The sequence below is a fragment of the Hyla sarda genome, chromosome 1 (genome assembly GCF_029499605.1).
Source record: "Hyla sarda isolate aHylSar1 chromosome 1, aHylSar1.hap1, whole genome shotgun sequence".
In the NCBI taxonomy this organism is placed as follows: Eukaryota; Metazoa; Chordata; class Amphibia; order Anura; family Hylidae; genus Hyla; species Hyla sarda.
This window is the reverse complement of record NC_079189.1, coordinates 498,887,578-498,910,386: the sequence shown is the minus strand read 5'-3', so window position 1 is coordinate 498,910,386 and position 22,809 is coordinate 498,887,578. Positions and strand designations below refer to the sequence as shown.

The 22,809-nt window shown below is 42.9% G+C and overlaps 1 long non-coding RNA gene across 1 annotated transcript in view; it reads right to left on the bottom strand.

The window, feature by feature from the left end:
- Positions 1–19,612, bottom strand: part of LOC130310410 (uncharacterized) — a 41,197-nt gene extending 21,585 nt beyond the window's left edge. Inside the window, exons 1-2 of the long non-coding RNA XR_008858941.1 lie at positions 19,494–19,612; positions 10,328–10,480 (exon numbers count right to left, since the gene is read on the bottom strand). This is a non-coding gene — a long non-coding RNA (uncharacterized LOC130310410). The remainder of the gene's footprint in view (positions 1–10,327; positions 10,481–19,493) is intronic.
- Positions 19,613–22,809: the final 3,197 nt, after the last annotated feature.

Here is a 22,809-nt window from a genome sequence, read left to right as displayed (position 1 = left end):
ATCTGTGAAGAGCACAGGGTGGTGAATTTGCCAATCTTGATGTTTTCTGGCAAATTTCAAACGTCCTGCACGGTGTTGGGCTGTAAGCACAACCCCCACCTGTGGACGTCAGCGTCTCATGGAGTCTGTTTCTTACCGTTTGAGTGGACATATGCACATTTGTGGCCTGCTGGAGGTCATTTTGCAGGGCTCTGGCAGTGCTCCTCCTTGCACAAAGGCGGAGGTAGCGGTCCTGCTGCTGGGTTGTTGCCCTCCTACGGCCTCCTCTACGTCTCCTGATGTACTGGCCTGTCTCCTGGTAGCCCCTCCATGTTCTGGACAATATGCTGACAGACACAGCAAAACTTCTTGCCACAGCTCACATTGATGTGCCATCCTGGATGAGCTGCACTACCTGAGCCACTTGTGTGGGTTGTAGACTCCGTCTCATGCTACCACTAGAGTGAAAGCACCGCCAGCACTCAAAAGTGACCAAAACATCAGCCAGAAAGCATAGGAACTGAGGAGTGGTCTGTGGTCACCACCTGCAGAACCACTCCTTTATTGGTGGTGTCTTGCTCATTGCCTATAATTTCCACATGTTGTCTGTTCCATTTGCCCAACAACATGTGAAATTGATTGTCAATCAATCAGTGTTGATTCCTGAGTGGACAGTGTGATTTCACAGAAATGTGATTGACTTGGAGTTACATTGTGTTGTTTAAGTGTTCCCTTAATTTTTTTGAGCAGTGTACAATGATCTTGAGATATTTAACTTTTCATTCTGTCCCCTAGGCCTGAAATTAAGCTGAGACTTCCTGTTCTGTACAGATCACTTATCACAGACAGGATTACAGACAGCTCCGTGCCGATGACTGGCGATGAGAGCAATCACGCCCCCTCCATTCATGTCTATAGGAGGAGGAGTGGCGGCTAGGTACTAGCCATTACGCCCCCTCCAGTAGACGTGAATGGAGGGGGCGTGCCGTGACATCATGAACGCGAAAGCTGCAAGCTTCCGTGATCCGGACGCCACCGCTGCCTGTCCGGAGATCGCGGGGGTCCCTAGCGATCAAACATCTTATTCTCTATCCTCTGTTTTCATCAGAGTACCCCTTTAAAGCTGTAAAAAACAGCTCAGGAAAAAAGATTGCCTCATTAATAATGTACTAAGAATTAAATAGATAAAAAATTACAGAAAAAAACATGTTTCAGTATCTAGCAATAATACATACACTTTAAGGTATAACCTGACCAATGCTTACACAAAAATGAAATATTAAAGCTACGTATACACTGGTGCCAGGTGTCCTTTTTAATGGAATCCCTACTTATTAAAGGTTAATGGGATCCATTTAGATTTTTCGCAACAGATTTGACAAATCAGTCACAAATCTTGTAAAAGATGGAACCCTTGATTCTAACGTGAACAATCTAAAGAGATACAATTTGCACTGTGCTCATGTACTGCATATATCCTCAGTGTGGCGGATATAAACCCTTACTGTAAATGTATATGGTGTTTAAATGAAAGTTGCCTATACACCTTTAATAAGCCTGCATATGTAGCAGGAGGAGCTGATATTGTAGATTGCTTGTGCTGTCTAGACATGTTTGTTATTAGACAGGGATGGGGTAGCAGCTGCCATGGTGACTAAGAAAATAAGACCTTGCAGTCTCAAATTAGATATTGAATCATTTGATGCACCATTTCCACAAGAGGTTTATATAGTAAAAAAAAAAAAAAAAAAAACAACAATCTAGAAAGATGTATATATGTACTTACTATGTACATGCATGATGGTAATCAGTATTCTACAGAATAATAATAATAAAACTATTAACCTCTTCAGGACGCCGGGCGTATGCATACGCCCTGCATCCCGAGTCCTTAAGGAGGTGGGGCGTATGCATACGCACGTGGGAATTCCGGTCCCCGCCGCTAGCTGGTTGGGGACCGGACGGGGATGCCTGCTGAAATCATTCAGCAGGCATCCCGGCACAACGCCCAGGGACATCGCCCAGAGACCCCCCCCCCCCCATGTCGGCGATCGCAGAAAATCGCATGTCAATTCAGACATGCGATTTTCTGCTATTCCGGGCTGATCGGGTCTCTGGTGATCCGATCACCTGGAATATAGGGATGATCGGAGCTGTCAGTGACAGCCCCTATCATGCTGAGGGCTAGGAGCGATCACCTCCTATCCCCTGCCATTGGTCAGAACTGATTCTGACCAATGGCAGTGCAGGACAGTGGGTTGCCATGGCAACCCCCTCCCTGTTCTGCCCACCCCTGGATGTCATGGGGAACGTGGGGAGAAGATGGAGGCCGGTACCTGGAGGAGAAGATGCCTGGGGACCCCCGATCATCGCTGGAGACAGGCACAGGTAGGGAAACGACGGTGGGGGGGGGGGGGGGGATGAAAGTGAAAGTAAAGTGATCTTTACTGTGGAAACCACTAGGAAGGTCAAACTGGAACTCCCAACAAGCCAAAGGCTGTCTGGGCATGCTGGGAGTTGTAGTTTTGCAACATCTGGAGGGTCACAGTTTGGAGACCACTGTTACAGTGGTGCCCAAACGGTAGCCCTCCAGATGTTGCCAAACTACAACTCTCAGCATGCCTAGACTGTCCAGGCATGCTGGGAGTTGTAGTTCTGTAACATCTGTCCCTTCAGATTTTGCAATTTTCATGACATTTTTTTAAAATTGCTGCTCTACTTTGAAGCCCTAAAAAATTTTCAAAAAGCAAAAATATGTCCATTTTATGATGCCAACATAAAGTGGACATATTGTATTTGTGAATAAAAATAAAATTTATTGGGAATATTCATTTTCCTTACAAGTAGAGAGCTTCAAAGTAAAAAAAATGCAACATTTTAAAATTTTTTATAACATTTTGGGATTTTTCACCAAAAAAGGATGCAAGTAACGCCGAAAATTTACCACCAAAATAAAGTAGAATATGTCACAAAAAAAACAATCTCAGAATCAGAATATTCTGTAAAAGCGTTTTCGAGTTATTAATTCGTAAAGCGACGGTGGTCAGAATTGCGAAAAAGGGCTCAGTCCTTAAAGGAGTACTCCGATGCACCACCCAAAAAAAAAAAAACGTGCCACAATGTAGCCCATTAACTTACCTTTTCAACGACCCCTCAATCATCTTAAATGGCTCAGCCGTTCTCCTCTTATGGCCGCCCGAACTTTCTGCTAAAAACTACATCTCCCAGCATGCCCGCTCCTGACATCCGGCCAGCTCCTGCCTAAAGGGAGGATTGCGCATGCGCAGAATGTAAGCGCTGATTGGAAGGCAGCGCAGAGATAGGCGTTTGCAGAGCTGAGCCTATGGTAGCTCAGTTCTGCGAATATATGAATATATTACTGAGATGGGGAGTGGCCGACTCAGGACTGGGAGGCTGGCAGAGCCTGCAGTGACTCATGGGAGTGATGAGTCACCGGGCTAAGATGGCTGCGGTGCCTAAGAAGCAGCGGTCGAGCGTCATGGATTGAAGAAAAAGGAGCCAGCTTCCGGTCGGAGAAGAAATGCGGGAGAAGACCAGGAAAAGAGCCATATGGATAAGGTAAGTAATTTACAATGTTATATAACTTTGTTTTAGGCTTAGTTTGCCCTTAAAAAAACGAGCATCGGAGTACTCCTTTAAGGTGAAAAAGGGCTGCGTCCTTAAGGGGTTAATATATGATCTCTGTTCAAGATGCATCCTTTACATTTTCACATGATGTTCTTATAGTGAATAATGTGAATAATCAGTATACTATATTTGTTACTATTGAAATGTCTTCAGAGCTATACATGTTAAGGTCCTTTAACCTTTCCTGGTAAGTTTTATCCTGCAATCCATGTACTAGTTTAGTAGCTCCTCTCTGAACTTTCTCTAGAGTATCTATATCCTTCTGGAGATACGTCTCCAGTACTGCGCACAATACTCCAATTGACGCCTCACCAGTGCATGAGCACTTCTCTCTTTCTACTGCTTATACCTCTCCCTATACATCCAAGCATTCTGCTAGCATTTCCTGCTGCTCCATTACATTGTCTTCCTACCTTTAAGTCTTCTGAAATAATTACTCCTAAATCCCTTTCCTCAGATACTGAGGTTAGGACTGTATGAAATATTCTGTATTCTGCCCAAGGGTTACTATGCCCCAGGTGCATTATCTTGCACTTATCCACATTAAATATCAATTGCCAGAGTTCTGAAAATGTTTCTTGTTTACCTAAATCATTTTGGATCTAATATATCCTTCTAGAAACATCAACCCTGTTACAAATCTTTGTGTCATTAAAAAGGGCATACTTTACCACTAAGACTTTTTCATCTTGCAATGCATGTGATTTAGATGTTCAACAATCCTATTCTTTAGTATGGTTTCCATTAATTTCCTCTCTATTCATGTCAGACTTACTGGCCTATAGTTGCCTGATTCCTCCCTACTACATTTTTGTGAATGAGAAAAACTAATTTCTAATCTTCTGCGACGCCTTCTGTTAGCAGTGATTGGTTAAATAAATCTGTAAACAATTTTAATAGTACACCACTAAGCTCTTTTAATAGCTTTGGCTGTATTCTATCATGCCTGTATCATATCAGGCTTATTTGTCTTTTCTAGACATCTGTTTCTTAATTTTCTTCTGTAAAAACTGAACAGAAGTATTCAAATTAAGGCTGTCAACTAGTCCTCTATTTTATTCTACATACCTTACTTCCTATTTTACATTTAGTTAGTCTTTGTTTTAATTACCTTTTTTTCATTTATATATCTGAAAAATGTCGTATTCTTTTTTTTTCACTGATTGGCCTATTTTCTCTTTTACCTGTGCTTTAAAAGCTCTTATAACTTGCTTGGCCTCATTCTGTTTAATCTTATAGATTTGTCTATTTTTATTGCTCTGTTTTTTTCGTATTTTTTTCATAATACTAAATACTAGCTTTTTTATTTTTATGATTTTTGCCACTTCTGCTGAGTACTACATTGCTCTCTTTTTTTCCTTTTTTCCTTTTTTTCTTTTACTGATAAGCCTAATGCAATTATCTCTAGCCTTCAATAATGCAACTTATAAGGTGTCTAATTTCTTCTTGACTTCATTTAAACCATCTGATAGTGACTCATTTACCACTAATCTAATTTTAGAAAAGTATTTTTTTCTAAAATCCAAAACTTTTGTTTTTGTGCGGTGTACAGTAATACCAGATACCAAATCCACATTTGTAAATAATAAATCTAAGATGGCCTCCATCTGGGTTGACACCTCAACTACTTGTTGGAGAAATAATTCCAGTATTGAATTTAGAATATCTGTATTCCTGGTAGAACCAGGACTGACTCATAGGGCCTGGATTGCACTGCAAAATATGCGGCGGACCCTTGAGGACATATTAGGGGTCAGAGGGGGAAAATTTTTTTAAAACTTTTTTTTTAACTTTTTTTTTCTTTCTTATTTTTTTTTACCTCCTACCTGTCCCTTTACTATGAATCTCACTCTGCACTATACAGCAGCACTTCAGCCCTGAGGTGCACAGATCTCGGCAGAGGGGGGGGGGGGGGGGCCTGGCTCTTTCTCTCAGCTCTGCCCACTGACTGAACGCGGTGGGCGAGCAGAGCTTAGAGAAGGGGACATTAACCCCTCCTCTGCCGGCTGCTACTGGTCAGACGATCATCCGACAAATAGCAGTGCTCCTGGGGAGGTGATGGGATCGCCATCTCCTCCTAGCTACAGTAGGTGATTGGCGGTGAATAGTACAATGCCCATCACCTTCTAATTCCGGGTCACACGTGACCTGTATGACCGGAGGCGCCGCAGATCACCAATGTGAATTAACCGGCTATCTGCAGTGATCGCCGACATGGGGGGGGGGGGGGGGGGATGGCATCTCTGGGCATTGTCACGGGATGCCTGCTGAATGATTTGTGTCCTTAACTACCAGGACGTCAGGGCGTACCCGTACAGCCTATGTCCTTAAAGGGGTAGTCCGGTGGCCAATGTGTTTTTTTTAGTTTCTACTTACCCTTGCACAAGTGTGTCCATGTAGTGTAGCATCTATTTCAGTTTTGCCTTAAAAAAAAAACTACAGCACCCAGCATGCCTTGTAGCCTGTCTCTTCTTTCAGTGCCCTGGCCAACTTGTTTTGTGTTGCCGCCCAGCCCTGTTTGTGGTAGGCTTTTTTATTTTTTTCCCTTTAGCATGCCCTTTCCCTGCCCTACTCATTAGTATACTCTTCCCACCCCCACATCGGGAAAGGCTTAACTGTGAGCCACAGCGCTGCACATTCTTCCCATGTTGGGGAATGTATGAATTGTCATCCGCAGCACGCTGTCCCCACATCAGGGAACTAATCATATGTGACCCGCGGGCCCTGCTCTCCTTCTCTCCCCCCCCCTCCAATTAATTATCAGCCGCAGTGCTGTGCTGTCCCCCACATCGGGAAACTAATCATATGTGACCTGCAGGTGCTGCTCTCCCCAATCCTCCTGTGAGCCGCTGGCACTTTAAATGAATGAGTTGCGGGCCACAGCGCTGGAAATGATTAAAGGACATCTGTACTGATGAATTTTACATATTCCTGTGCCTGGGCTGCAAAAATAAACAAAAGAAACTTTGACTCACCTTCCCACGTTCCCCCGTTGCTCCGGTATCGGCCTCATGGTCCTCCGCTGCAATCCTCATGCTACTTCCTGGGGACAGGGAACGTCACACAGCCGTCAGCGTATCACTGGCCGCAGCGATGACCCGCCTCGGCCGGTGATAGGCTGATAATTAATTAGGGGGGGGGGGTGAGAGTAGGAGAGCAGCGCCCGAGGGTCACAAATGATTAGTTCCCTGATGTGGGGAAAGCGCGCTGTGGATGACAATTCAATCATTCCCTGATGTGGGGACTGTGGGGTGATAAGCCGACAGTGCGCCCGAGCGGGGGGGAATCATGATAGCGCTGCGGCTGATATTTTACTAATTCCCCCGCCATGGGGACCATGCGCCAAGGGAAGGAATCATGATAGCCGATTCCCCTGATTCCCGTGGGCGCACGGTCCCCATGGCGGGGAAGGGGTTACATGTCAGCTGCAGCGCTGATACAGGGTATTCAGTACATTGTGAGCCGGGCTGGCTGACAGTGGGAGGAGACATCCATCCTCCCGCAACAATTCAATGAATATTCATTACAGGGGTGTGGAAAAAGTGCGAAATCATTGCAGGAAAAAAAAACAGCCAGGCCTGCAGCACTGACGTTTTGTCCACAACAGTGAACAAACATGGCCGCAGGTGTGAACGACAGTCAAAAGCAACCAGAAAAACTACTGAACTTCTTTCACAGAAAAGAGGTCAGTAAAAAACATATATGCTGTGGATAGATGTATAACATGTGAATTAAAAAAATGCTAAACTCACTACAAGCACGCTAGATAACCATAAAGCTGTGATACCGAAGTACCCCTTTAAGGGGTTAAGCGAGAGAAGGCCAATTCAGCCTCAGGAGGCCATGACATGGGGTTAGAACCCTTTTTAGTGAGAGAAGAGTAATGGGGAATAAATTGATGATAATAAGTGGTTAGTGGTAATAATGTGGCTAGATAGATTAGTTCACACAGCCAAGACGGAGGATCGCGTGCAGCGAGAGCATCTTTTATTCTGCTAGACAGTCCTTTTTTAAATGTAGCACACAAGGCCTCATTGTTTCATGCCAGTTCAGAGGCGAGTGTGCAAAATTGAACCACGTAGTCACCAAGGGAGGGATTTCCTTGGCAAAGGTTCAGTAAAGCCGTTTCAGCAGAGGAGGCACGTGCGGGTTCCTCAAATACACTGCAAAATTCAGCAAGAAAAAACGTCAATTTAGAGGACACCGGGTCACCGCGATCCCAGAGAGGAGTAGCCCAGGACAGGACTTTTCCAGACAAAAGACTGACGACAAAGGCCACCTTAGATCATTCCATCGGGAACTGGTCCTCCATGAGCTCCATATGCATGGAGCATTGTGTCACGAAGCCTCTGCACAACTTAGGATCTCCATCAAACTTCGTGGGAAATAGTAAACGTAGCTTGGCCCCAGAAGATGCTCAAGGAACAGGTGGAGAGACTGGAGAAGGTTGCTGTTGCTGTTGCATGTCTAGTAGCTGTTGCATCATGGCAGACAATTGACTTAGTTGCTGCACTTGACTGGCCTACTGCTGAGGGTGAGGAACCACAACTGAGGGAAGATCCGAGACTTGAGGCAGGGGTACCTCAGCGGGATCCATGGCCGGATCTTACTGTAAAACTCACAGTTAGTAGACTGGAATGCAGGAGGTAGTAGATCTGCTGGACCTGTGTGGCTGATGACACAGGCTGTGCCAGGAAGCGTAATCTAGGGTGCTGAAGGTTTTCACCATAGCCCGCCGCAAAGCGGGATGGTCTTGCTGCGGCAGGTGGCACCCAGGTCGCTACCCCTGGCATGACTCGACCACACAGGAGGATTTACTAGGCACAGGAAGGATACGGCAACTCATGGTCGGGATAGCAGAAGGTCAGGGCAGGCAGCACAGGTGCGTAGTCAGGATCGAAGCAGGAGGTCAATAGGCAGGTGGCACAGGAGCAAGGTCAGGTCAAGGAAAAAAGGTCAGAAACATGGCAAGGCAAGACTAAATAATGCATTCTCTCAAGCACTAGGGCAACAAAGATCCGGCAGGGGTGTGTGGGAGGTGCAGGAACTTATAACAGTGGGACAGGTGTAAACCATAATTATGGGCGCACTGGCCCTTAAAATCTCAGACCTCCAGCGCGTGCCCTAAGAGGCGGGGCCACGTGCGCCAGAGCTGAGAGACAGAGGAAGCAGCAGAGGACGGAGGTGAGTGACGGGCTGAGGTTCGCCGGCTGTGGACGAGAGAGGGGAAATGCGCTCACGGCCAGCATGTCCAGTTGGAGTGCAGAGTGTAACAACAGGGCTACCCTTCTCCCTTGCCTTCTCTGTCTTTTCTATATAAAAAGTACAAGACTAGTACTAAATAGTGTTGCTCGCGAATATTCGCAATTCGAATATTATTCGCGAATATCGCATATTCGCGAATTCGCGAATTTCGCGAATATAGCGCTATATATTCGTAATTACGAATATTCGTTTTTTTTTTTTTTTTTTTTTTTTTTTTTTTCTTCACAGTTCACATCACAGTGATCACCCCTCTCTGCTTCCAGCTTGTGTGGTGTAAAGAAGGCTCTAATACTACTGTGTGAGACTGGCGTGCGAAAATTCGCATATGCGAAAATTAGCATATGTGAAAATTAGCATATGCGAAAATTAGCATATGCGCATTTTCGTATATGCGAATTTTACCTTATGCTACTTTTGTATATGCTAATTTTCACATCCGCAAATTTTCGCATACGCGAATTTTCGCATATGCGAAAATAAAACGAGGATATAACGAATATGCGAATATTCGCGAATATATGACGAATATTCGTCCATATATTCGCGAATATTCGCGAATTCGAATATGGCCTATGCCGCTCAACACTAGTACTAAAGTGCTAGACTTTTAACGGGAAGCCTAAAGCCAGTGAGTACGACAGAATCCCCCGCAGGGGAAAAAATTATAAACAAAAGCAACAAACAAGTGCACATTAGAAAAGTAGACATCAAATATAAAGTATTCAGGTGCAGGGCTCAACGTGCCTTAGCATCAAGTAGTGACTGAAAAAGCACTAGAAGTGGAGGTCAAAAACATATAGAAGGAGACTTATCATTCTTTTCACACATATGGCTTTTATATGACAATTTTTTTTAACTTACATTTGCCTACGTATGACCTATTTATCAAATAGTCACACAACCTTAATAAATAAATCACACGTAAGCAAAAATCGGGAAAACAGCTTACAAAAGCATTTTTTAAAGCAGAAAAGTTTTCCCTTATGTTAATAGCTGAAGTTCTTTATCTACACTTTATTACCAGGAGAGTTGCTATAGAGTGGATGCCCACACAGCTAAATGGCTGATAGTGTGTTGCGGGTGTCCGTGCAGAGGGACAGACCCAAAAACCGACTTGTGTGCGGCGCTTCTCCGGGATTAAACAGGCGATTTCGGCAGAGATGCTGTGTAAACTTTTTATTTCTCAATTTACAATGGTAACAAGAGCAATATAAGTTACACAGGTGCAGGACAATATTATCACCATATATAATGCCATCATACTTGTTACTGACCAAATCCTGTATACTGAGATCAACATTACCAATAACACCAGTATACAAGGAGGAATATTATCATTATATTATGTTGTAGTCAGTGCAGTCAGTGTATAGGGCAATGTCCTGAGGGTCACACTATTCTACAACAAAGTTAAACTTCTATCTAATAGTGGTACCTTCAAATCTGGGCTCGCTGCAGGCTCTCACTCTCCTTGTGTCAATGGCAGCTCTGGCAGGCAGTGGTCAGCAAAGCACACTTAAATGGCAAGGCGGGTCAAAGTGTAGCATATGTACACAGTGACTTCTCCAGCAGAATAGTGAGTACAGCTCTGGAGTATAATAGGGAATATAACTCAGGATCAGTACAGGATAAGTAACATAATGTATGTACATAGTGACCCTACCAGCAGAATAGTGAGTGTAGCTCTGTAGTATAATACAGAATATAACTCAGGATCAGTATAGGATAAGTAATGTAATGTATGTATACAGTGACCTCACCAGCAGAATAGTGAGTACAGCTCTGGAGTATAATACAGGATGTAACTCAGGATCAGTACAGGATAAGTAACACAATGTATGTACACAGTGACCTCACCAGCAGAATAGTGAGTACAGCTCTGCAGTATAATACAGGATATAACTCCGGATCAGTACAGGATAAGTAATGTAATGTATGTGCACAGTCACCTCACCAGCAGAATAGTGAGTACAGCTCTGGAGTATAATACAGGATATAACTCAGGATCGGTACAGGATAAATAATGTAATGTTTGTACACAGTGATCCCACCTGCAAGAGAACAGAGGGGTCTGGAGGAGAATAGAGGGGTCAGGAGTGGAGAGAGGGGTCTGGAGAAGTACAGATGGGTAAAGAATGGACAGAGGGGTCTGGAGGAGAACAGAGGGGTCTGGAGGAGAACAGAGGGGGTCTTGAGGTGTCCAGAGAGATCAGAGTTGGACAAAAGGGTCTGGAGGAGTACAGAGTGGTCACAGATGGACAGAGGGGTCTGGTGGAGTTCATAGTGGTCAGAGATGGACAGAGGGGTCTGGTGGAGTACATAGTGGTCAGGGATGGATAGAGGGGTCTTGATGGAGAATTACAGAGAGGTCAGGGATGGATAGAGGAGTCTAGTGGAGTACATAGGGGGCTGGTGGAGTACAAAGGGATCAGGGATAGACAAAGGAGTCTGGAGAAATACAGAGAGGTCAGGGAGGGATGGACAGAGGGGTCTGGAGGAGTACAGAGGGGTCAGTGATGGAAAGTGGGGTCAGGGATTGACAGAGGGGTCAGGAGGAGTACAGGGGGATCAGGGATAGACAGAGGGGTAACTGAATCAGCCATGAAAAGGGGGATTATTTCCCCTCTCCAAGCTGATGTGGGGAAAAACCTATTAAAACATAACCTTTATTTGGTTTTAACTAAAATTACACCAAACCCAGTGATGAAGTGCTATAATTCTCAGCACCAACTCAAAAGTTAACAAACAGAGCAGTTACCACATTTGTATGTGGATTTACAGATATTTAGTCTGACTACTGCTTGGAATATCACCAAGTTAACAAACAGAGCAGTTACCACATTTGTAAGTGGATTTACAGATATTTAGTCTAACTATTGCTTGGAATATCACCTGACCCGATTCTGCCACTACGTGGCTTCCTCAGGGGAATATTTATATTCAGTGCGCAATAGAGGTGTCTACTGCTATACAGCAAAGTGTCAGAGTATAAAATATTATAAATTTAAAGAGAACGGTGTAAATTATTAATGATGGGGGAGACACCCGATACTTAGTGTCTAATCCCCTCTTATTACAAGTGTGGCACTTTATACAGGAGGTCGAGTCATCCCTGTAGAGAATCTAGAAGAAAGACAACCATTCACAGTGTCCCAAGGTATTCCAGGATGCACTCCTAGAGTGCTAGAGGGTGCTGAGCAGCCGTCAGAACTAGACGGCTCCCCGCCAATGCGTGTAATAGCGCATCTACCTGAGAACGGAAACCGGACGTGTGGCTACGGGAGTGTATCCTGGAATACCTTGGGACACTGTGAATGGTTGTCTTTCTTCTAGGTTTTCTACAGGCTCTGTTTGTTAACTTTTGAGTTGGTGCTGGGAATTATAGCACTTCATCACTGGGTTTGGTGTAATTTTAGTTAAAGCCAAATAAAGGTTATGTTTTAATAGGTTTTTCCCCACATCAGCTTGGAGAGGGGAAAAAATCCCCCTTTTCATGGCTGATTCAGTTGCTAATCAATACCGGGAAATTGGGCCCCTTGCAGGCTGTAATATATAGCTTTCTTTATGCAATCGCTTTAATAGACAGAGGGGTCAAGGATGGACAGAAGGTTATTGTGGAATACAGAGGGATCAGGGATGAACAAAGGGATCTGGTAAAGTACAGAGGGGTAAGGGATGGACAAAGGGGACTGGATGGGACAAGGCGGGCTTGGGGAGGTGAACAAGAGGGTTTGGAAGGTACGTGCCTGTCATATAAATAGCACTATAAGTTTCCTCTCTCCCTTCTCTGGCTGCTCCTGTCAAGCTCTGCTGGAATGAACAAAAAACAAACCTTCCACAACCCTCCACAGCTCTTCACATGTGGTGTACAGTATTTACTATAATATATGGCACATGGGGGCCCCATGGTCCTACTACAGCAAGAGCAATATATAGGAAAAAATTCTGAAAAAAAAAAACAAAACCTTAGCCAGTGACAAGCCACACCCAACAAACACACTCATATTGCCATCACACCAAGTGACTTATTTTTTTTGGGTTGCCTATCCCATGTATAAAGTATTTATTCACATGTGGTGTACAGTATTTACTAAACTGTATGGCACATGGGGGGCCCCATGGACCTCTATTGTTCTGGGGCCCAGCCAGGGGTGGATAGACAATTCATGGGTAGCCTGAGCAATAGAGGACCATGGCCCCCCCTGCATCATATATGACAGTAAATACTGTACACCACATGTGAATTAATACTTTATACAAGGGGTAGGCAACACAAAAAAATTAAGTCACTTGGTGTGATGGCAATATGAGTGCTGTAGTAACCCCCCCCAGTCCCCAATATTAGCCTTCCCCTCCCACAAAATGCAGACCTCAGAATCACCCTCCCTATGCATTATACAAACCCCAGAATCAGCCCTCAGTATTACCACCATGCATAATACAGGCCACAGAATAGCATCTTCTCTGATCATTGTTCTTCCAACTATGACTTGTCTCTTCAGAATCTGACAGACATACCTTTTTGGCTCCTATCTCCAGCACCATTCCCACCTCTATGAAAACTTCCCATCAATATTGCCCACTTTGTGCCCCTATACAAACATACTGCCCCCACACATGCGCGTACACAGCCTCCATACCCACTTAAGGACGCAGAGATGTTTCATTTTTGTTTCGTTTTTTTCTCCTAGCCTACTAAAAGCCATTTTCCACCTACAGACTAATATGAGACTTGTTTTTTGCACATCAATTATTTGTGGGGCGAAATTTGATTTTGACAGAGCACTTTTTTGGTAAAATTAACACCTTGGCCCTTATTTACTAAGAGTGGAGTGTAGGTTTCTTTGTGGGTTTTAATTCCCTAAAATTAATTTTCCACGGTATTTACTAAGGTTTCCCTACATTTTTCACTTTCCCTACACTTTGCTTTTTTTTACACATGCCCTGGTCTGTCTGGTTTTCCTCAGCTCAAGTCCACCACATTTTATGTGAAAACCTTAGTAAATATGTTGGGTTTTTTGTGAAAATGTCGGGAACATGCCCTTTTCGGAGACCAAGACCCTTTTCCCGGCGGCCACGCCCCCTTTTTTTTTCTAGCAAAATGGAGAGCAAATTCGGGCGCAAAATCTGGTGCAGACAGAATTTCTGGTGCAATGAGACAGGATCTGGCGCACAACCCGACAAAACATGTCGGGTTTGCAATAGTAAATGAGGGCCCTTATCTTTATTCAGTAAGTCCATACAATAAAATGATACCTAGTTTATAAAAGTTTTGATTTAATTTACTAAACTACTTTACTACTTTTTGTACAAAAAAACATTTTTTCATCATACAGGGATTTATGATGGTTAATTTATTGCGCCGTGACCTGTAGTCTTTATCGGTATCATTTTTGTTTATGAGGGAGTTTTTGATAACTTTTTTTTCCTGGTACATTACCAAAAATGCGCAATTTTTTTTTTTTTTGTTATATTTTAATTGTTTGGACATTTATGCAAGCGCTGATACCACACATGTTTTTGTTCATTTTTGTTTACATTGTTTTAAATTAAAAAGTGGGATGATTGAAACTTTTATTAGGTAAGGGGCTTATTAACATTTATTATTATTATTATTATGATTATTATTATTTATTATTTTTTTAAAACATTTTACACAATTACACGTCATCTCAAAAAAGATTGCATGTACTGAACAATGATGTGCCATAGCACAGCATTAATCAGTGTTATTGGCGTTCCATACATTTAAACCCCTTGTCCCTAAGGTGATATACATACACAGCCCTCATACACACACATACACGCCCCTATATACACACACATTATTGCCGCCATATACACACATACATGCCGCCATATACACACATACACGCTGCCATATACACACATACTCGCTGACATATACACACATACTCACCGACATAAACACACATACACAGCCCCATATACACACATACACAGCCCCATATACACACATACACAGCTCCTATAACACACATACACTGTCCTGTATACACGAACACACACATACACATGCCCATATACACCCCCTATACATACACATACACCCCCCATAAACACATATACACTGCCCTATATACACACCCCCATATACACACATACACTGGCCTATATACACACATACACCCCCCCATATACACACAGCCCTATATACACACCTCTATACACACACACACATACACACCCCAATATACACTGCTCTATATACACCTATACACACCCCCATACACACACATACACAGCCCTATATACACACCCCCATATACACTCCCCTAACACACACACACATACACAACACCCATACACACACACACTGCCCCATAGAATTGAGTACCACTACCTCATTAGTAATTAGGGATGCCGGCTGCTGCTCCTCTATTGCAGGCGCCGGGCAGGGAGAGGGAGGGACGCGCCGGCCGACGTCACTAGCCGGCGTCTTCTCCCAATGGCTGGTTATTGATGTGCCGCGCACAGGCATGTTTCATATCAGCAATTCTTCACTACACCGGCCCACCCGGTGTGCCCTATGGCTAGTCCAGCCCTGACTCCTACTCCCATCATGGGCAGACTATGCCCATGATGGGCGTTATAGTCCATGGGCTTAGATGCAGATCGCAGCAGGCCATTATCCAGAGACCCGCTGCGATCTGCATTTATTAAGTTAACAAGCCGGCGGTACATGCGGCTACAACGCTCTGCCGCTGGCTTCTATATACACTGTCATAATTCATAATCCTCGCCGCAGGGAGAGGGGAGCTCTGATTGGTGAAAGGCTTTTCACCAATCAGAGCTCCCATGTTCCGGCGGCAGGGATTATACATTTTGAGCGGTGTATACAGAAGCCAGCGGCAGAGCGATGTAGCCGCATGTACTGCCGGCTTGTTAACTTAATAAATGCAGATCGCAGCGGGTCTCTGGATAATGACCTGCTGCGATCTGCATCTAAGCCCATGGACTATAACTCCCATCATGGATGGAGTCTGACATGATGGGAGTAGTAATCCTAAAATGTGTGTTGGACCCCATATCCCTCGTTGCGCTATCTGTGAAGTATACTATTAGCAGCGCATCTGCCGGACAGCATTGCGCTGCCTTCCCCGGCCAGCAGCATGATACGCTGCTGATATACTTCACAGATAGCGCTGCGAGGGACATATGTATGCGCTTGCTGGGGGGACATATGTAAGCACTGCTGGGGGCAATATATATAGGTGGGTGTTAATGTCCTTTTCTGCGGACGTATGCACTTTTTGTAAGCCAGGTTGGACATGGAATACATATGCCACTTTTAAACGGCGATGCAACTTTTTTCTTCATAAATAGCGACTTTCGCATTTGATAAATACATGACCACTGCAAAGTACAAAAAAAATGTACTACGTGAGCTGATTTCAGAAATGTGCATTGGGATAAGCAAAAATCAAAAAGTCGCAGCATGTATAGAAAAGTCGAACGTGCGCAAGTACTTGCGACTTTTTTATGCAAAAAAAATCTACTAAGGGTTTGATAAATCTCCTTCTATATCATTATATCCCAAACTAGACTGCATCACTAATAGGTTAATAAGTATGTTAATGTCAACCCAAGATGTGTGCACTTATAGTTAAAAACCAGTTATACTTAAAAACCAGTTTATTTCAAATTCCATTATGTGTAAAACATTTTAGCGGTAATAAGTCCAAGCCACTTATTTGGAAGGAAAACTGTCAGCATTAGGTCTGCTTCTACATTTCTGCTCTAAGTGTAGGAACATTTGCACTGACATACAGCTGAAGGTACAAAAGCCATTACATTTGTACTGACTGCTTGGAAAGGACTGTGTCAAAGACCATCATGTTGCTAGGAGACAATAAGAACTGTGTATATTTTTTTATTATTAATTACTAATTATTATTTTCAATTTCTGTGGAAAATTAACCCCATCAACTCTAATTTAAAAGCTTGAATGCAATGGCAAAAATTTACATCTGCACAGTTAACTCACAGAATGCTGGTTGTAATATCTATATTAAATCAAATGCCAGAGACATGTCAGAAGTTTTGATCGGTCAGGATCTCAGAGCTGAAACCTCCACCGCTCAGGAGAACGATTGGGAAGAAGCATGCGATAGACTTATAATGGGGCTGCAGGGGGGATTAATGCAAACCAAGGAGTAACCCTGAGTGATCAAAATATTTGACATGACGGCAGTGACACTTTCAAACCATGGAGAAGAAGCGTAAATACGTAATTGTAGATTTCTACTAAATAGAAATTCAGTTTTGTAGTCAAATATTAACGCCTTAAGGACCATGTATTTTTTTTTATTTTGACATGTTTTTTCCTCCTCACCTTCTAAAAATCATAACGCTTTCAATTTTTCACCTACAGACCCATATGAGGGCTTTTTTTTTTTGCGCTATCAATTTTACTTTGTAATGACATCAATAATTCCACCACTAAATCTATGGCGAAACCAGAAAAAAATATTTGTGGGGTAAAATTGAAAAAAAACTAAAATTTTGTAACTTTTGGGGGCTTCCAATTCTACGCAGAATAAATTTCTGGTAAAATGACACCTTATCTTTATTCTGTAGGTCCTTATGATTAAAATGATACCCTACTTATATAGGTTGGATTTTGTTTTACTTCTGTTAAAAAATTATAACTTTTTGCATGACAATTAGTATGTTTAAAAATGTCCTCTTCTGACCCCTATAACTTTTTAATTTCAACGTATATGGGAATGTGTGAGAGGTAATTTTTTGCGCCGTGGTCTGTAGTTTTTCTCAGTACCATTTTTTTTATGGGCCTTTTTGATCGCTTTTTTATACATTTTTTAGGGTATACAAAGTAAGCAAAAAATATGCAATTTTGGACTTTGGTATTTTTTATTTATATGCCATTGACCATATGGTTTAATAAACATATAGTTTGGACATTTACGCATGCGGCAATAACACATATGTTTATTTTTATTATGTTTACATATTTTTTATATGGAATTTGGGAAAAGAGGGGTGATTTAAACTTTCAATATGAAAGGGGTTAATGGGTGTATTTTTTTTATTTATTTTTTACTTTTATTCAACTTTTTTTTTTACACTTTATTAGTCCCCTTAGGGAACTTTTAGAATGAATCATTAGATTCCTCATACAAATCAATGTAGTTCCATTGATCTGTGTGCTCTGTGTTCAATTGATAAAGCCTGGTCCAGCATGACTCTATCAATTACAGAGCCATGGACCGCACTACAGGAGAGATAAGCCCTCTGGCTACCTCCCCAATTGGATTGCCCTCTCTGTGATCGCACTGTACATAGGTACTGAAAGGATTAAGTAAGTAATTTATAAATCTGTTTAACTTTCTGGCACCAGTTGATTAAAAAAATTTTTTTCCCAGTGGTGTACCCCTTTAAGCACTCCCTGGTGCTTCAGTGGGGTGGATCCACCTCCCACAGAGCGATCACAGAGAGGGCAATCCAATTGGGGAGGTAGCCAGAGGGCTTATCTCTCCTGTAGTGCGGTCCATGGCTCTGTAATTGATAGAGTCATGCTGGACCAGGCTTTATCAATTGAACACAGAGCACACAGATCAATGGAACTACATTGATTTGTATGGAACTGCTTTTATGATCCACAGGAAGTTCTTTTCTTTTTTGAATTTCCTTTCTGCCTGACCACAGTGCTCTCTTCTGACACCTCTGTCCATTTTAGAAACTGTCCAGAGCACGAGTGTTTTTCTATGGGGATTTGCTCCTATTCTGGCCAGTACCTTAAATGGACAGAGGTGTCAGCAGAGAGCACTGTGGTCAGGCAGAAAGGAAATTCAAAAAGAAAAGAACTTCCTCTGTAGTTTACAGCAGCTGATAAGTACTGGATTAAGATTTTTTAGTAGGTAGTAATTTACAAATCTGATTAATTTTCTGGCACCATTTAATTTAAAGACAAAATGTTTTTCAGTAGAGTACCCCTTTAAATGTCCCTTTAGATGCTGCTGTCAGCTTTGACAGCGGTGATCTAAAGGGTTAATCGCCGCATGTTGGCTATTAACGGCAGCCCTCAGCTACAGGAATCAGCTGAGGGCCGCCCAGTATGGCGTGGGCTCGAGTGAGGAGCCTGCGCCATACACAGTTTGCCGTCTTAGGACGAACTGGCTTGTCCTTAGACGGCAACCGGTTACCTAAGTTGCATTTTCTAGTAAATACAGTATTAAGGCAGAAACATAAACAGAAATATCTTCAGTATTTCAGAATCCTCTTCTGTGCTGTCCACTGCCTGTTGACTGGAATTTTTGTCTTTAGCAGCAGAGAGACCAAGACAGGACACAGGAAATGGAGGTCAGACAGTGCCAGTCTCTTCAGTTTAAGCAAGACAGGACACAGGAAATGGAGGTCAGACAGTGCCAGTCTCTTCAGTTTAAGCAAGACAGGACACAGGAAATGGAGGTCAGACAGTGCCAGTCTCTTCAGTTGAAGCAGAATACTTTCTCTAGCACTAACTATGTGAGGGTATAGCAGAGTGAAAAAAAATTCCAATCAACTATTGCCAGAAAGTTATACAAAGTTGTAAATTATTCAAGCCTTCCAGTACTTACCAGCTGCTGTATGCTGTGGAGGAAATCATGCAGTTGTTTCCAGTCCAACACAGTGCTCTCGGCTGCCACCTATGTCCATGACGGGAACTGAGCAAACCTCAACTGCAAATGATAGTTTCTGACATAGGATAAGGTCACACATAACTGATGACCTGACCCTATATTGTGCCTTCCAGCCATGATGTCACAATACTCTGGCACCGTGATCGTGAGTCAACAGACATGGAGCGGCGGGACCCCCACCATCAGACATTTTATCCCCTATCCTTTGGATAGGGAATAAGATGTCTTAAGGCCGGAGTACCCCTTTAAGTCTCTATGGGAGCATGCAGAAGGAGATGGCAGAGGGTCCCAGCGGTCAAAGGCTCTATAGACAATGAATGCTTGACTTGCCGCTTCATTTTTGGGTTACTTGGTCCCCATTCTAATGATTTGACACAGGATAGGGTTAGATGTTTTAAGTTGGAATACCCCTCCAAGCTACTTTTAGAGTTTTATTGATGATGACATTAATTTTTTTATTTTTTGCACATATAGCTTATAGCATAGCTATAAAATGATATTATGTTGGGACTTCAGATGTTTTGGTTTTAAATACACTAAAGCAAAAGCAAACAGTTCCATAAAATATGGTTTTAATGTTATTCAGCATTGCAATAAACAGTGATGAAGCAAAAGGGATTTAGTACTAAGAACAATGCTGACATTCCCTTAGGGTCTGTGGCACACTTTGTACCCTACTTCAGTTTATTATACAAACAATAGGTCTAAGTTGGAAGATATAATATGCGTAAACCAATTCAAACTGTGTTCTAGAATTTTCTATAAAGTAGTTTGATTAACTCAAGTATCCTGCACATATTTGATGCTGCAGATTTCAATGAATACAGCTTCAAATCTGCAGCATCACCTATGGGAAGGATACTGTACATGTGAATAGACTCTAAAGGGGTAGTCTGGAGAATTTTCTTTCTATTTAAAGGGGTTTTACATTTTTGAGATAAGGCATGTAGTGCACACTCACTGGGGGAAATGTATTAAAACCTGTGCAGAGGAAAAGCGGAATAACTCCTTAAGGACTAAGCCCATTTAGGCCTTAAAGGGGTAGTCTGCCCCTAGGCATCTGATAAGATGTCAGATCGCCACGGTCCCGCTGCTGGGGACCCCGGGGATCGCCGCTGCAGCACCCCGCTATCATTATTGCACAGAGCGAGTTCGCTCTGTGCTTAATGACGGGCGATACAGGGGACGGAGCAGCGTGAAGTTATGGCTCCGCCCCTCGTGGCATCACAGCCTGCCCTCTTAATGCAAGTCTATGGCAGGGAACGTGACAACCGCGATGCCCCATTCCTTAGACTTGTATTGAGGGGTGCAGGCCGCGACGTCACAAGGGGCGGAGCCGTGACGTAACGATGCTCCAGCCCGTCATTACGCACAGAGCCAACTCCTTTGGATAGGGGATAAGATGTCTAGGGGCGGAGTACCCCTTTAATGACTCAGCCAGCATCATTTTTCTGTTTTTGTTTTTTCCTCCTCACCTTCTGAAATCCATAACTTTTTTATTTTTCCATCCACAGACCCATATGACTTGTTTTTGTTATAGGGCTTGTTTTTTGCGTTACCAATTGTACTTTGTAATGACACCTTTTATTTTACCATAAAATGTATGGCAAAACCAAAAATATTTTATTTTGTGGGCAAATTAAAAAGAAAATCGCAATTTTGCAACTTTTGGAGGGTTTTGTTTTTACGCAGTGCACTTTACAGTAAAAATGACATGTTCTATATATTCTGTGGGTCAATACAATTCAAATAATGTCCCATGTTAACACGCTTTACTATTATTGTACCAATTAAAAAAAATCTCTAACTTTTTTAAACAAAATTTGTATGTTTTAGTTCGCCCTATTATGACCCCTATAGCTTTCTCATTTTTTGTATATGGGGCTGTATCAGGGCTAATTTTTTGCGCCATGATCTGTAGTTTTTATCGGTACCATTTTTTATCACTTTTTATTACATTTTTCTGGTTAACCAAAATGCAGCAATTTCTGACCTTTCTTATTTTGTTAAGTTTACGCCGTTCACTGTATGGGATCTTTAACATTATATTTTAATAGTTAGGACATTTACACATGTTGCGATACCAGATATGTTCATTTCTTTATTTTTTTGTTGTTCATTTATTTATTTTTTTGTAAAAAAGGGAGGGACTTATTCAAATTTTGTTAAACTTTTTTTCTACTTTTATTACACTTATATAGTCCCCATAGGGGACTATTTATAGCAATAACTTGATTGTTAATACTGTTCAGTGTTATGCATAGGCATAGCACTGAACAGCATTATTGGCTATCTACTGCTCTGGTCTGCTCGGTTGCAGACCAGAGCAGAAGAAACCAGGATGACGGCGGGAAGCTGGTGAGGAGACCTCCTCCTGCCATCTTGGCTGATCGGATCCCCGCTGCAGCGCCACGGACATCGCTGATGTCTGCCATTTCTGGCGGGCCCCTGGCTGCTGATAGCAGCCACGACCTGCCGTGCAAGGTGCGAGCACCGATCTGGTGCTCATGTCATGTGTAGGACGCAGATGTACACCGCACCAGGATGTACATTTACCTTTAAAGTTATTAAGGGGTTAAAGAAGCTATCTGATTGGCTGCTATGGTCAACTGCTCCACTTTTTTTCTGCACAGGTTTTGATAAATATCCCTCACTGTGCCTAGTAGAGCCATTTTTATTGAACTTTGAGAAGGATCAACAGGACTACAATGTCCCCTTATTCCTATTGCATATTGGGACTTATTTACTGAAGACTACATTTCAGTCTTCCTATATCTTACCCCTCACACACACACACTTCAACTGCCCCTAAATTGTTACCTTATCATAGTATGTTTCTCATTCTGTTGCACTAATTCATCTTCAAGTCATGTCCAAATCAAATATCTATGTAAAACCATGAGAACCATTGAAAATGTCATGGAATCTTTCAGTAAATCTTATATGTTTATTTGTGGATATGCATGTGTATAATATTACAAATATAGAGGTATCAACACTTTAACCTCTTAAGGACCCAGGGCGTATGGATACGCCCTCACACCCTGAGCCTTAAGGACCCAGGGCGTATCCATACGCCCTGGCGTTTTCCGGTCTCTGCCGCGCGCCGGGCAGAGATCGGAACTGGATGCCTGCTGAAATCCTTCAGCAGGCATCCAGGGCAAACGCCGAGGGGGGCCATGTAGGCCCCCCATGTCGGCGATCGCCGCAAATCGCAAGGGAAATCGCCCTTGCGATCTGCGGCGATACTGGG